This window comes from Papaver somniferum, chromosome 7 (genome assembly GCF_003573695.1).
Source record: "Papaver somniferum cultivar HN1 chromosome 7, ASM357369v1, whole genome shotgun sequence".
Lineage (NCBI taxonomy): Eukaryota > Viridiplantae > Streptophyta > Magnoliopsida > Ranunculales > Papaveraceae > Papaver > Papaver somniferum.
Window position 1 is genome coordinate 63,163,412 of NC_039364.1, and position 13,956 is coordinate 63,177,367.

The following is a 13,956-nucleotide window of genomic DNA, read 5'->3' on the forward strand; positions in this document are numbered from 1 at the left end:
GGAAAAGGTTATATCACTGATAACGTACCATCAGTTTTTGAAACCATTGTTTGTGGATTCTATTAATGAGGTCGGATCTTCTTCGTCCTCAAGAACAACAATGCCTTTACAACCAACATTTCGAGAAATAAGATTTTTAAAGCATTTTAGTGATCGTTTTATACTTCACCAGATATCATGGTTATTCTAGTTTCAGTTAAAAGATGCAGATTTCCAGTTCAGATAAAAAATCTTATATTTTGACATAAATCTGATGAACTATTACAGATAAGCAGTAGATTTAAGTTTTAATTTTCTTGCACTTGACAGTTACAATTCCATTGAAAATATTTCTTAAGGTGTGAGACGTTGTACGAGTATCCTAGTTCTCCCCTCTGCGAATTTTTTAATCCATAAGATCCTTGACCTATTTTTTTTTTGAGATAACAAACAATCACTCCTAAGTAGCTGCAAGATTTCTTAACCTGTATTTTAAGATGCTAGGTAGTACTTCTCTGAGTACCAGATCACCAAGAATGAATTTCTCTTGGCCTGATAACTTTTAGTTTTTTTCTCATATATCTCTGATGCTTGTCAAGTTGAATCAGGGTTGTTTCTCTTATGAGATCAATCTCTTTTAAGCTTTTCAAGATTAATTTATTGTTCGCTCTGAGTTTACAACTAAAGTCTTCTAGTTGACTGTTGATGGTGAAAAACGATTTGATGGTTTTTAGGGAATTGAAGAGACGAACATGTTGCCGAGACTCCATAACCGAGCAAACTGTTCAACCTCACACAAATGCACTACAAAGAGAGTGCTTAGATTCGAGAGATCAATCTGTAGGACTCCGACCTACACCAATTCAATGGCCGTTCCAGAGTCAATTCGGTCACAAAGAGGGAGATGGGTTGATCTGTAGGAGGGAAGCTGAGAATTGTGTGGGATCAATGATGATCAAGGATTGTGGACGTGTTGAAGGTTTCTGCAAGTTTTCTGTGAATTGTTGAGTTCAAAGTAAGTTTTGGTCGATTGATGGAATTTCTGAGAGTGATGACTCGAAAAATTGTCCTTTTTCAATCATGGATCCAGAGACTTATTTATATTGTCAGAATAAACACGTTGATCCTTGTAAGTGTGACGGTTTCTTGAGTCAAAGAGTGAGAAATCATGGTGAAACCAGTTCTAGGTCGTGCAGAGACTTGGTTAACCGTCCACCCACTACTTTGCTAACTCCTTCAACCGTTTGCACGACTTAATCACATTTCTCATCGTGGATGAATCCACGTACCGTAGGCCGCCATACCAAAACCCTAATTGATATCCCCCCATGTGACATGATTGATGTCTCATGATTATTGAAGTCTGCAAGGCATACGTGTATTAATTAGTCAGTTGTTGACTGATTAGACAGTGAGTCTAAGTTTTGTTGAATTGAGCATGAGTGGCGAATGCTCAGTGATTCATGGATCGAACATGTCTGTTGAGACGTATAATTATTTGAATCATGTTGACATTGCGCGTATTAGCAAAGATTGTAAATTCGACGACTGAGCATCAATTCGATGAATTACTGAACATTGATACTTGGATCAATATTCAAGCAACTGAGCAAGTATTGTTAAATTCGACAAATCACTGAATATTGATAGTTGGATCAATATTCGAGCAACTGAGCAAGTATTGTTCAATTCGGCTAATTACTGATAAATTACTGAATATTGATGATTGGATCAATATTCGAGAAGCTGAGAAAGTATTGCTAAATTCGACGAATTATTTATTGGTGACGTGATCCAATAAAATATTAATTAAAATATTGGTAGACTACCAAATATTATATAATTAATTCAGATGTTAATTGCTGGATCAACATAAATTTATTAGTGTTTGAACTTGCTCAGAATGATGATTTGTGGAGCGTTTGTTCAAAACCCTAATTTTTGATCAATTGTTCGTCAATTGATGAATTGCTGAAAATAGGTCATGAGTGAGGGAGGGACCGACCACATGGGATAATGGACGCATGTGATTCCCAATTGCTAGAGTGAGCGTGCACCAGGGTTCTGAGTTGACCAGTTGGTGAAAGAATGATGATTAAATGTCAGTTTCATCATTTGTTGAAATAGTGCTCAATTGAGCATTAGGTGATAAAACCTAATTATGGAAAAGTGAGGGACCGACCAAGGGGGCATGAAACCGGCCCTTGGTGGTCGTGGGACTAGTGGATGGTCGTTTGAGCAAATTCCAAGTTGGTTGGAAAGAGTTTGGACCGAATATGAGCAATTGAGCAAATTAGGTCAAAATTATAAGAATGTGTGGGACCGGCTCCTTGCAAGCCTTAGGGCGGGCCTTGGTCGGTCAAGGAAGCATGCCTGTGTCACCATTATGTCCAAGTCTCAATCCTAAGAGTTTCAGTATTTTTTGATGTGCGTTCGAGCAATATCTTGGATTTTCAGAAGAGTTTGATCTTTGACTGAAATTCTTGATTTTACTCGAATGAGCAAGTAGAACTTTGCTCGTTTGATCAAAATTTGGAAAATATTAAAATAATGATATTTTAATATTTGGCGTGAGTATCCTAGTCGGTCATGCGACCATTTGACTTTTTGGCTTTTTCATGGTTTGAGCAATATTTGAGACAATATGAAGAAACCATGATTTTTGCTCAAACTGAGGAGTTTCATGAGATGAGGGAAATAATAATTATGAAAGACTAGGGATTGTAAGGTGTGGGACCGGCCACGGCTAGGGCATGGCCGTCCGGACGGCCAAGTAGCCCTGTCCCGCAATACATTTCCTTATTTATTTTTTTATTATTTTTCATGAAACCGTGAAAATATGGAGAAACCATGAGTTTTGCTCAAACAAGGAAAATTTCTAGAATGAAGGAGTTTTCATGAGTTCATGAAAATAATAAAATAATTTAAAATAAAGGAAAAAGGCATGGGGGACCGGCTACGGCGGCATGACCTGATGGCCGGTGGGCCCGGTCCCCTAGGCGCCACTTTTATTAGTCTAATATTATTTTCTCTCTCCTATTTTGTGCATGATTCCTCATTTTTCCATATTTTTGAATGCTCGTTCGTGCACTCGAATGCTCGGTCGTGCATCATTGTCGAGTACACTTGCACCATTTTCTTGGGGCTTACTCAGTGATGGTCCAGATGTCTGGTTATTGAGTATGTATTACTAATTTATGAAATTCAGTGGAGAATGGTTCATGAAACTGAGTAATAAAAGTGAGTAGTTATTTATTATCAATCCATAAGATCAGCCGTGGATTCGACCATGGATTCAGAATAATAAAATGAGCACTACCATCCCATAGGATCGTGGATTCGACTACAAAATCGGAGCAATAAAATAATCTATTACCATTCCATGAGATCAGCCGTGGATTCGATCATGAAATCGGAGTAATGAGATTATCTATTACCATTCAATGAGATCAGCCGTGGATACGATCATGAAGAGTAATGAGATAATATAAATTATATTCTAGGAATTCAGTGGTGAATGTCACGGTAAAATTAATCTATTGCAGAAGGAATATTAGCCAGTTAAAGCGTCATATCCGTTCTGGAAGGTGCATAGTCAGGGGACAACGAGTGTTGCCGATGTCCTGAATGCGTTTTGCCCTCTCAACAATCATGTATGGAGAGCCGCCTGAATCTATACACGGTCTCTCTACATAGTCAGGGAACAGTGAGTGTCAACGACGTCCTGAAGGCGTTAATGCTCACAATCTTACGGAGAACCGCCCAATCGTACTTCTACGTAGAGGGGGGTCTCTCTATGTAGTCAGGGAACAGTGAGTATCACCGACGTCCTGAAGGCGTTAAGTTCTCAATCATACAGAGAACCACCCAATTATGTTATTCTACATAGAGGGCATGATGAAATGCGAGGCATCGAACGCTCAGCTAGTGGAGGCCTTTCGAGAAACATATTCATCATGGATCCTAAAATATGAATCGTCACATGCCTGAAGCCGTGTCAGAAACATGTAGTATCATGATTTTACGATTTTGACCTTTGTTGAAAATTCACCATCAACATTAAGTCCCCTGCTTTGTGAGGGACAGTCATGTTCCGCAGTAAGCATTAGATGGTGATTTTCAGTCGACAAGATCAGTGGTTGAACTCAGTTGTACAAAGGTATTTTCAGAATCCCCGATTTGATCCAATGGTGTCATGTACGAGAAAATGTTCAGGTGAGGAGACTGAGAGTATGGTAGAGTGTCATTCTGTGAGCACGGAGAGATGAGGCACTGCTGATTTGGACGATCGGAGGTCCAGTTTTGGTCGGTTAGTAATAAAAATATTTGTCTATGAGCTCTCACGGAAGCCAGAATTTTATTTTTTAAATATATGAGATTTCACAAAAGGGAATAAACTCTCGTTTCAAAGGCAGATGCTCGCGAGAGGGAGCAAAAATATGTATACATATATTTTCAAAGTTACGTGAGTTTCAAGTTAAAATACATATTTTTTGTAAAATCAATGTTTTGATTTTGAACAACTGTTGAAAATAGACAATTATTCACGGTGAAATAATGTTTGTATGTGAGTTTTCACGATTGTAGAATGGACGTCTGTCCAATTTTTGAAAAACCAGTGAAAGTTCACACGGTGAAAATTTATGTGAAATCAAATTTTGATTTTCAGCAATTGCTAGAAGTAAACAATTTTTGATAAATATTGTTTGTATGGATTTTATGATCTGATACTGTATGCACAAAACCAATGAGTGTTCACTCGATGGGAATCGCTCACATGGTGAAAATTTTATGGATTGCTCACATGAAAATCAAGTTATCATTTTGAATAAAAATTTTGTTCGTGTTTGCAGGTTCGAGGAGACGAGCAAATTTTGAAGTATTAACTCTTGTATCACAATCACTACTGTTAGTGGAATCGTAAACATGTAAGAATTGAAAGTTACCATTTTTGTAGACGATGTTGTGAGCACCTTTATTCCATGATTCATTGTTTTGTTGAATCCTCCGCTTTGTATGAATGAGGTTCTGGAGTAGAATTGTTATGCATCTGTCACAGACACTTTTCAAGAATGACTGACCTCCATGATGACACTTCCAGAGATGATGTTTCCAGAGATGACATCTCTATGGATGCAACTTCAAGAAATGGTACTTCTGGGACCAATGAGTGATGGTGAAAGATCCTTCATACTGAGTTGTACTCCTGGTTATTTCATTAATTTTATCACAGGATGATCGTGTAGTGATATCCAGGATCAATGTAGACTTCACGGAAATGGAAGAAAGTCTTCAGGGCGGAGAACCCAGAAGTAAGGACTACATGATGTTAGCAAATGACGTGCAGTCCCCAGCCGTTTCTTTGGTGAGTTGTTAGAGCTCCCTATACAGTGACTTTTTCTTGTCGTGCAATTAGGATTATGAAACCAAGGTTTGTTACTTCATTTCAGAACTTTGCCCCATCGAGCTTTGACGGTCTTCAATTCACTGCCGCTGAACAAGCAGTCTCTCGAGGGTTGAAGAAGAAGTTGATGTAAGTACCTCTTCGTATAATCGTTCATAGCACTCCTTGAATGAAATATTAATAATTGTTGCTGATGTATCCAGGATAGATTTTGTGGATGAACAAATTATTGACAATGCTCATTCTTCCTTGGAGAATGGTGAAACGGAGAATTCTCGAAATCTAGGACCGAATGAAGGAATAATGCTACTAATGGTGATTCCGACAATATTGATCCTCTGAACGGCTTAGAGACCCCTCAAGTAAATATTCCCCTGTAATTTCTTCATACAAGAATGAAATTGATGATTTGGGGATGAATGAATGAGAAATTTTGCCGAAATATGTCACCAGAAAAATCCAGACTTCAGTCTTTTAGTAAAAGCGCTGTAGAATCTTCGTCCGATGTCGTATTTTCACAATCTACCCATGTTTTTTCATGCCCAGGAAATTTCCAAGCTTTAGCAAAGAAGCGTTTTGAGTTTTGCGCATGTTTAGGGGCCGAAATAGGCGAAATAGTAAAGTTCCAGGAGACTTCCAGAAATTTTTCAGCTAGCATGTAGTCTAATGTTTTGGCCACATCTCTTTGCCCGTTTATCCAATTGCTGTGAATTTTGGATATGTTGTAGAGGACATCCATACAAAGAGAATGACATATGGATCAACCTTAGACACCTTACCAATTGCTCCCAGACCGTCGATTTGTACAGGACAGTGTAAAATTACTTCAGACAGTCTTGTTGTAAAACGTGTCTTTTGTGTCTTTAGACCATTTTCTTGTGTCTTGAACGCTTGATGAAGGATTTTAATGTCATTGATTCATTTGATATTAGGACCCCTTGATTGATACATGAGCATGGTGCTTGCAGCCATCTTGTTTTTGTCGGTCGTAGAAACATCACTTCTGAAACCCTGGTCACGGGACCATAACTGAGGTTGCTCTCAAGAGGGGGTGGTGTAATGACCATGGTTTCATGTCCCGGTGGTAGCATTCCTTTTATGATGAGTTATTAGCACATGAGAGTCTGGTGTCACGGGTCTTGGACTGTGAAACTGATCGTCATGATTAGTGGATCGTCAGTCCCTAGTATTTTGTTAAATCTCTCCTTTTCGTTTTCTCTTCTTCTGGCAAGACTTGGATAGAATACCCAGGTAGAAAAATTGATTTAAATATCTAGGTGGTCGAAATTGGAGGTACCTTGATGAAGGACTTAGTGGAAAGACCTGGTGGACACCGATCGACTGTAAAAGTTATGAATCTCGTCTAAGAATTGATGCTTGCATGTTGTATGCTATGGAAGCTGTAGGAACCTCATACGACGTCGGAATTCAATGCTTGACCCCAACCTTTGAATATAAGAGACTGAGTTATCACATGAGAAAGAAATCACTCAATTTGGAGTTGTATAGGTCAGTCAACGAAGCATGCACATTTGTAATTTGTAATCCCGTGTAAATTTTTCAGATTTCGTAGACCTGACGGTAAAGACCATATCTTTCAGCTCGTATGTCCGATTGATGCGCCCTTTTGGTATGTTGTAGAAGAGACATAGAAGAACATCTTTTGTTTTGTAAGCATTGTCCCATTAATCACCCATTGGTACGTTTTGTAAACCCATGGCCTGAAGTGTGTTGTATCTCATTTGTAGAGGTGATGAGAACATCTTGTAGAAGACTTGGGATTCTGCCCTCCCATCGTGCAAGCTTCGGAAAGACTTTCATGTGAACATTTTTTCATGTCTACACAACTTGATATGAATCATTAGTGCTTGGAGAAGTCCGATCCATCGAGTAACACTTCAGAGAATGGATAGTTGATGAAGCGAGGATGTTGCTCATGAGACCGTTCTTGATGTTGTGATCACGATTGAATTTATCCATAAACTCTTGTTGATGCCGAGACCATGGACGGATTTGCTCTAGATATCCTTTTTGATGCCGGTTCGAAGTTGCTCCAGAAAACGAAAAAGCTCAGGTTGCCTAGCGTATGTTGAAGGAGTCTGTGCCATCCATGGATGAATGATGTTGCATATGCTTAAGAAGTCTTATTGTGGGACAGTGAAGACTTATGCGGATACACTTTGATCATGTTGGTGGTGAATCAGTGTGTCATCATCGAGAAATTTGTGCTGAAGCCAGAGGCGCCATTATCGAAAGTGTACTCTTTGATTGGGAGTACAATTTGAAGACTTCTTAGATGCTTGAGCGTTGAAGAGTTGAAGCTTCGAATGTCTTAAGCTTGATCGTCTCGACCCCGAGTATCTTTTGTTGATTCAGGATTCCTTTCGCTGCGTAGTGGGATGCAACACTTGTGAATACATCAGAGCTTTATGATTTTGTGGCACACATGGACACTCCTGCAAGGCTATGAAGAAATGCCCAAATTTTTCTTTGTCATGCTTGAACATCATCTCAGTAATGAATGTCTCACTGAGATGCTCGATTCGGGGAAATGTCAGATTCAACCACTTGGTAAAATATTGCTGAAGTGAGATTACCCACTTATAGCGTCGATTCTTGTTAGATGGAAAGAAAAAAGTGATTCGAGGACTGCGAAAATCGTGACCAACTCCCTGACTAGGCCGTTTTGGATATAAACTGTTGACTCGGACAACATTACCTTTAGTTACACACACCCTCTTCACATGCTCACAACCAACTCCAACCTAACCTAACCTAAACTAGGGTGAAATTTACATCATCAACATGTAGACAACTCAACATCATCAACCCAGACGTTTCATGTAAGTTTCCACCGATCGATCCAGGTTATACGTCTTGTTTACAAAGAGTCAGAAAAGATTTGATCGTTGCTACTATTGTTGGGTTTCATGGAAGTGCTATTATTCCTTATAAAACAGTTTTAGCAGTTGTTTTTCTCGAAGGTTTGAGTTTCTTGCGATTTCAGCAGTGGGTTCAAAATGTTAATCATTTTTCAGAAGAACGGGATTTGCAAGTGAATTGTTTCTTTTAAAACAACACTGGGAAGTTACGTTTGTTAACAAACTTCTTAATAATATCAATAAGTAAATGAGTGACTTGATGAATGCCAGAGAAGTTTTTAGAGATTGACAAAGACCAAGCTATGTTACTACTGTTGTTGTTTCCTAAATATAGATTTAATTTTCCGATACAATTTTGTGAGATCGGATTGAAAGGTTGTGTCTAAACAACGGGGAAATTCTGGTGTAGATGGTGGATTTTCGACAAGGGCTAAAATCGTAAACTCATAATTATACGAAGCTCTGATCCAGTAATCAGACGTGAGTATTGCGACACGGGTCTCTCATCGAATTCTCAACGGAGAGTACTTTCTCTCAGAATACATGTAGATATGTAGTCTCACGACTGGACAACGACATATCTCATGAACACTGAACACTTTCAGTGATTATTTCTATATAGTATCACGAGATGGACGGCTCCTAGACAGCTTGCTCTGCTAGTATAGAGCGATAACTTCTTCAGGAACAAACAACGAGTTTACCCTGACTATATAAAGGATATGACTTACCGACAAGCTCATATCGGGATAATTAATGCTCCTAGACAGCTTGCTATGCTAGTATAGAGCAAGAAAGTTAATTATTCCTAATTAAGATTAATTCTGACGTAACATTCACTACTGAATTCCCAGAATAATCTATTATTGCTCCTATTCCATGGTCGAATCCACGACTGGTCCCATGGAATGGCAATAATAATTGCTCATATTTTATGGTAGAATCCACGACTGGTCCCATGGAATGGCAATAAACAATTGTTCTGATTCTATGATCGAATCCACGGCTTGATCTCATAGAATAACAATAACTATATTATCTCATTACTCCGATTTCATGATCGAATCCACAACTGGTCTCATAAATGGTAATAAATAAAACTTAATTACTCTGATTCTATGGCCGAATCTACGATCCCATGAAATGGTAATGCTCACTTTATTATTCTGAATTCGTAGTCGAATCCTCAGCTGATCCTATGAATTAATAATAAACATCTATTACTCAGCTTTGTGAATTATTCTCCACTGAATTCCACAATTAGTAATAAATAATCAACAACCGGGCGTCTGAGCTACCTCTAAGTAAGTCCCGATTCAAATAGTGAAAGTCTATTTAACGACGATACACTAACAGTCACCGCACGGACGAGTATTTCAAAATACAACGAAACGATGAACCTATGCAAAATAGGGAAGAAAATAATAAATAATTAAAAATATTGACCAGGGTGTTGGGAGCACGGATACACGACAGACCGACCGTGTCGTGGTCAATTCCACGCCAGTTTTATATTTTTAATGCATTTTTATTATTTTCCATGATTTGATGAAAATTATCTCATTTTATCAAATCTCCTTCGTCTCGAGGAAAATCCTCGGTTTCATGATATTTTCATAAATTCGTAAAAAATAATATAAAATTAAGGAAAGAAGTGTGGAGCGTGACCGTTGGCCAACCGACCATGCCTCGGTCCTAGCCGGCCCCACACCTCACGGTTTCTCATTATTTTATTATTATTTCTCTAATTTCATGAAAAAACTCCTTCAAATCATGGTATTTTCAAAATACATAAAAAATAATAATAATATAAAATTAGGGAAACACGTGGGACCGGGCCCCAGCAGGCCGGCCATGCCTCAGCCGGTCCCACATGCCCATGTATTTTATTATTATTTTTAGGATTTCCTTCATCCCATGAAACTCCTTGATTCATGGTATTTCTCTCAAATTAGGAAAATCCATTCAAATCATGGTATTTTCAAAATACATAAAAAATAATAATATAAAATTAGGGGAACGCGTGGGACCGGGCCCCAGCCGGCCGGCCATGCCTCAGCCGGTCCCACACGCCCATGTATTTTATTATTATTATTTTTAGGATTTCCTTCATCCCATGAAACTCCTTGATTTCATGGTATTTCTCTCAAATTAGGAAAATCCCTTCAAATCATGGAAAATACATTAAAAATACATAAAAATTAGGGAAACTCGTGGGACCGGGCCCTAGCCGGCCGGCCGCGCCTCCACATTCCCACACGCCCTTGTTTTTATTATTTTAATATTTTTGCTTCCCTGAACTCATGAAAACTCCTTCAATTCATGGAAACTCCCTAAATTCATCAAATTTCTCAAAATTCATGAATTTTTCATAAAATCATCAAAATATTATAAAATTAAGGAAAAGGCACCACAGGACCGTGGCCATGACCATCCGACCATGCCTTGGCCTCGGCAGTCCCACGCCTCCTCATTCCTTATTTTATAATTATTTTCCATCATCTCATGGTGTTTTCCTCAGTTTCGTCGAAACCCTAATTTTGGCATATTTTCTCGAATGGATGCTCAATTGCACACCAGAAAATATCAAAATTCTTAGGACTGAGACGCGGACGCCTTGGGGACACGAGCACACTATCTTGACCGACCAAGATTGGCTCTTTGGCTTACAGAAGCCGGTCCCATCAATTTTCACAGTTTTGACCTAATTTGCACAATTACACGTATTAGGTCCAAGACTCTTCCAAACACTTTGGATTTTCATGAAGTGATCATCAGGCGGTCACGTGACTACCCAAGGTCGGTTTCATGACCCATGGTCGGTCCCTCACTCCTTCATAATTAATTAGGTTTTCTCACCTAAGGCTCAGACGAGGATTTTCGAATAAATGATTAAATCAGCATTTGATCATTCTTTTACCAACAAATCGTCAACTTTTCAGGAGGTCTTTGTATTTGCTCACATGAGCATATGGACACTACAATTGATCCACGGTCCCATGTAGTCGCTCCCTCCTTCGTCCCATGGTTAAAATTATGACGAACCATAAATTGATCATCAATTGATCAAATTAGGGTTTCTAAATCCAAGGATCATCATTCCAGATTCCAACCTTAATAATTTTACGACGACCTCATGGTCATTAATTTTATTAATTATTCTCGGTTCAACGACCAGTAATCTAATTAATAATTTTGGTACGCTGCCAATAATCCATCAGATGAGCAACACATGCTCAGACGATCAAATATTAAAGAATTCATCACATGAGAAACACTTGCTCAGATGATAAATATTTTCTCAAACTAAGGAATATTGGTTCAACAATCAATATTCAACGATCCATCGAATGAGAAATACTTGCTCACTTCATCGTAAGAACTTTACCTCTGTCTCATGACATGTTCAATTCATGAGTTTCAGAACATCATGTTCAACTCAGCAACTACATGGACTCATCGTCCCATCAAACCACGAAGTCATCAATTGACTAACATACCACGAGACGTCAATCGTGTCACTTTGGGGGGTATCACTTAGGGTTTTGGTCTGGCGGTCTACGACACGTGTGTTCAAACACACGATGGAATGTGAGCAAGTCGTGCAATCAGTTGAAGGAATTCACGAGGTAGTGGGTGGAAAATCGATTGAATCATGGTGTCTAAAATTCCAGCAATATAAATAAGTCTCTGAATCATGATTGAATCATCAATCTCACGTCTCTCATTGACAACACGAGATCATCAAATCATCAATTGAGCAACTACTCTCAATTGAGCAATTTCAATCATTCAGAGCTTATCATATTCGGAATTCACACACCCACAATCTTTGATTACCATTGATTCTACACATTTCCCAGCTTCCCTCCTACAGATCAACCCATCCTCACTTGTAACCGAATTTACTCTGGAACGGTCATTGTCTTTAATTAGGCCGGAGTACTACAGATTGATCTCTCGAATCTAAAGCACCCCCTTTGCAGCTGTGCATCTGTGTGAGGTTTAACATTTCGCTCGGTTTGAGGAGTCTCCTCCGTACGGTCGTCTCCTCAATTCCTTAAAAACCAGAAAATCGTTTTTCCCCATCTAAATCTGGAAATAATAAATCTGGGTGTAAGGGATTAACCAAGGCGAAGTCTGACAGTTATCATGAAAAAGGACACTGTAAGGAAATTTAGATATGAAATTTGTGGGATGGGTTACTTCCTCCGAATGCAAGGCAAGGTGAAATCTTAAAAAGAGATGCTGACATTAAACTTCTAGAAGATGTAATTCGAACCCTTGGTGGAAGAACATCATCACAAACAAGTGACAAACCTGCATTTGGACATAAAAAGAGGAATGGATAAAGAGAACACGTAAAAATTAAAAGTAGAAGTTATGGAACTTTCTTCCATTTGCACATACAAGCAGTCAACATATCTACTATAGTGATCATTCATTGATACAAGAAAAAAATATGGTCATTAAAAATCTCTTGAGCAAGATGGCTTGCAGAAAATGAAAAGTAGAAGCCATGAGTATCATTTCTCCGTTTCTTTAGTTCCCACCATATCTTAATATTTCTTTATTCTTTTCATGTATGGTGCAGACCAGTTAACCGAAAAACCGTTCTTCTTCTTTTGTTTCTGCCAATAAGAAAATCTTGGAAGTGAAGGCATCTACTTCCAAGATTTTTGAATTGAGCATGAGTGGAGAATGCTCAGTGATTCATGGATCGAACATGTCTGTTGAGACGTATAGTCATTTGAATGATGTTGACATTGCGCGTATTAGCAAAGATTGTAAATTCGACGACTGAGCATCAATTCGATGAATTACTGAACATTGATACTTGGATCAATATTCAAGCAACTGAGCAAGTATTGTTAAATTCGACAAATCACTGAATATTGATAGTTGGATCAATATTCGAGCAACTGAGCAAGTATTGTTCAATTCGGCGAATTACTGATAAATTACTGAATATTGATGATTGGATCAATATTCGAGCAGCTGAGAAAGTATTGCTCAATTCGACGAATTATTTATTGGTGATGTGATCCAATAAAATATTAATTAAAATATTGGTAGACTACCAAATATTATATAATTAATTCAGATGTTAATTGATGGATCAACATAAATTTATTAGTGTTTGAACTTGCTCAGAATGATGATTTGTGGAGCGTTTGTTCAAAACCCTAATTTTTGATCAATTGTTCGTCAATTGATGAATTGCTGAAAATAGGTCATGAGTGAGGGAGGGACCGACCACATGGGATAATGGACGACCATGTGATGCCCAATTGCTAGAGTGAGCGTGCACTAGGGTTCTGAGTTGACCATTTGGTGAAAGAATGATGATTAAATGCGGGTTTCATAATTTGTTGAAATAGTGCTCGATTGAGCATTAGGTGATAAAACCTAATTATGGAAAAGTGAGGGACCGACCAAGGGGGCATGAAATCGGCCCTTGGTGGTCGTGGGACCAGAGGATGGTCGTCTGAGCAAATTCGAAGTTGGTTGGAAAGAGTTTGGACCGAATATGAGCAATTGAGCAAATTAGGTCAAAACTATAAGAATGTGTGGGACCGGATCCTTTCAAGCTTTAGGGCCGGCCTTGGTCGGTCAAGGAAGCATGCCTGTGTCACCATTATGTCCAAGTCTCAATCCTGAGAGTTTCATTATTTTTTGATGTGCGTTCGA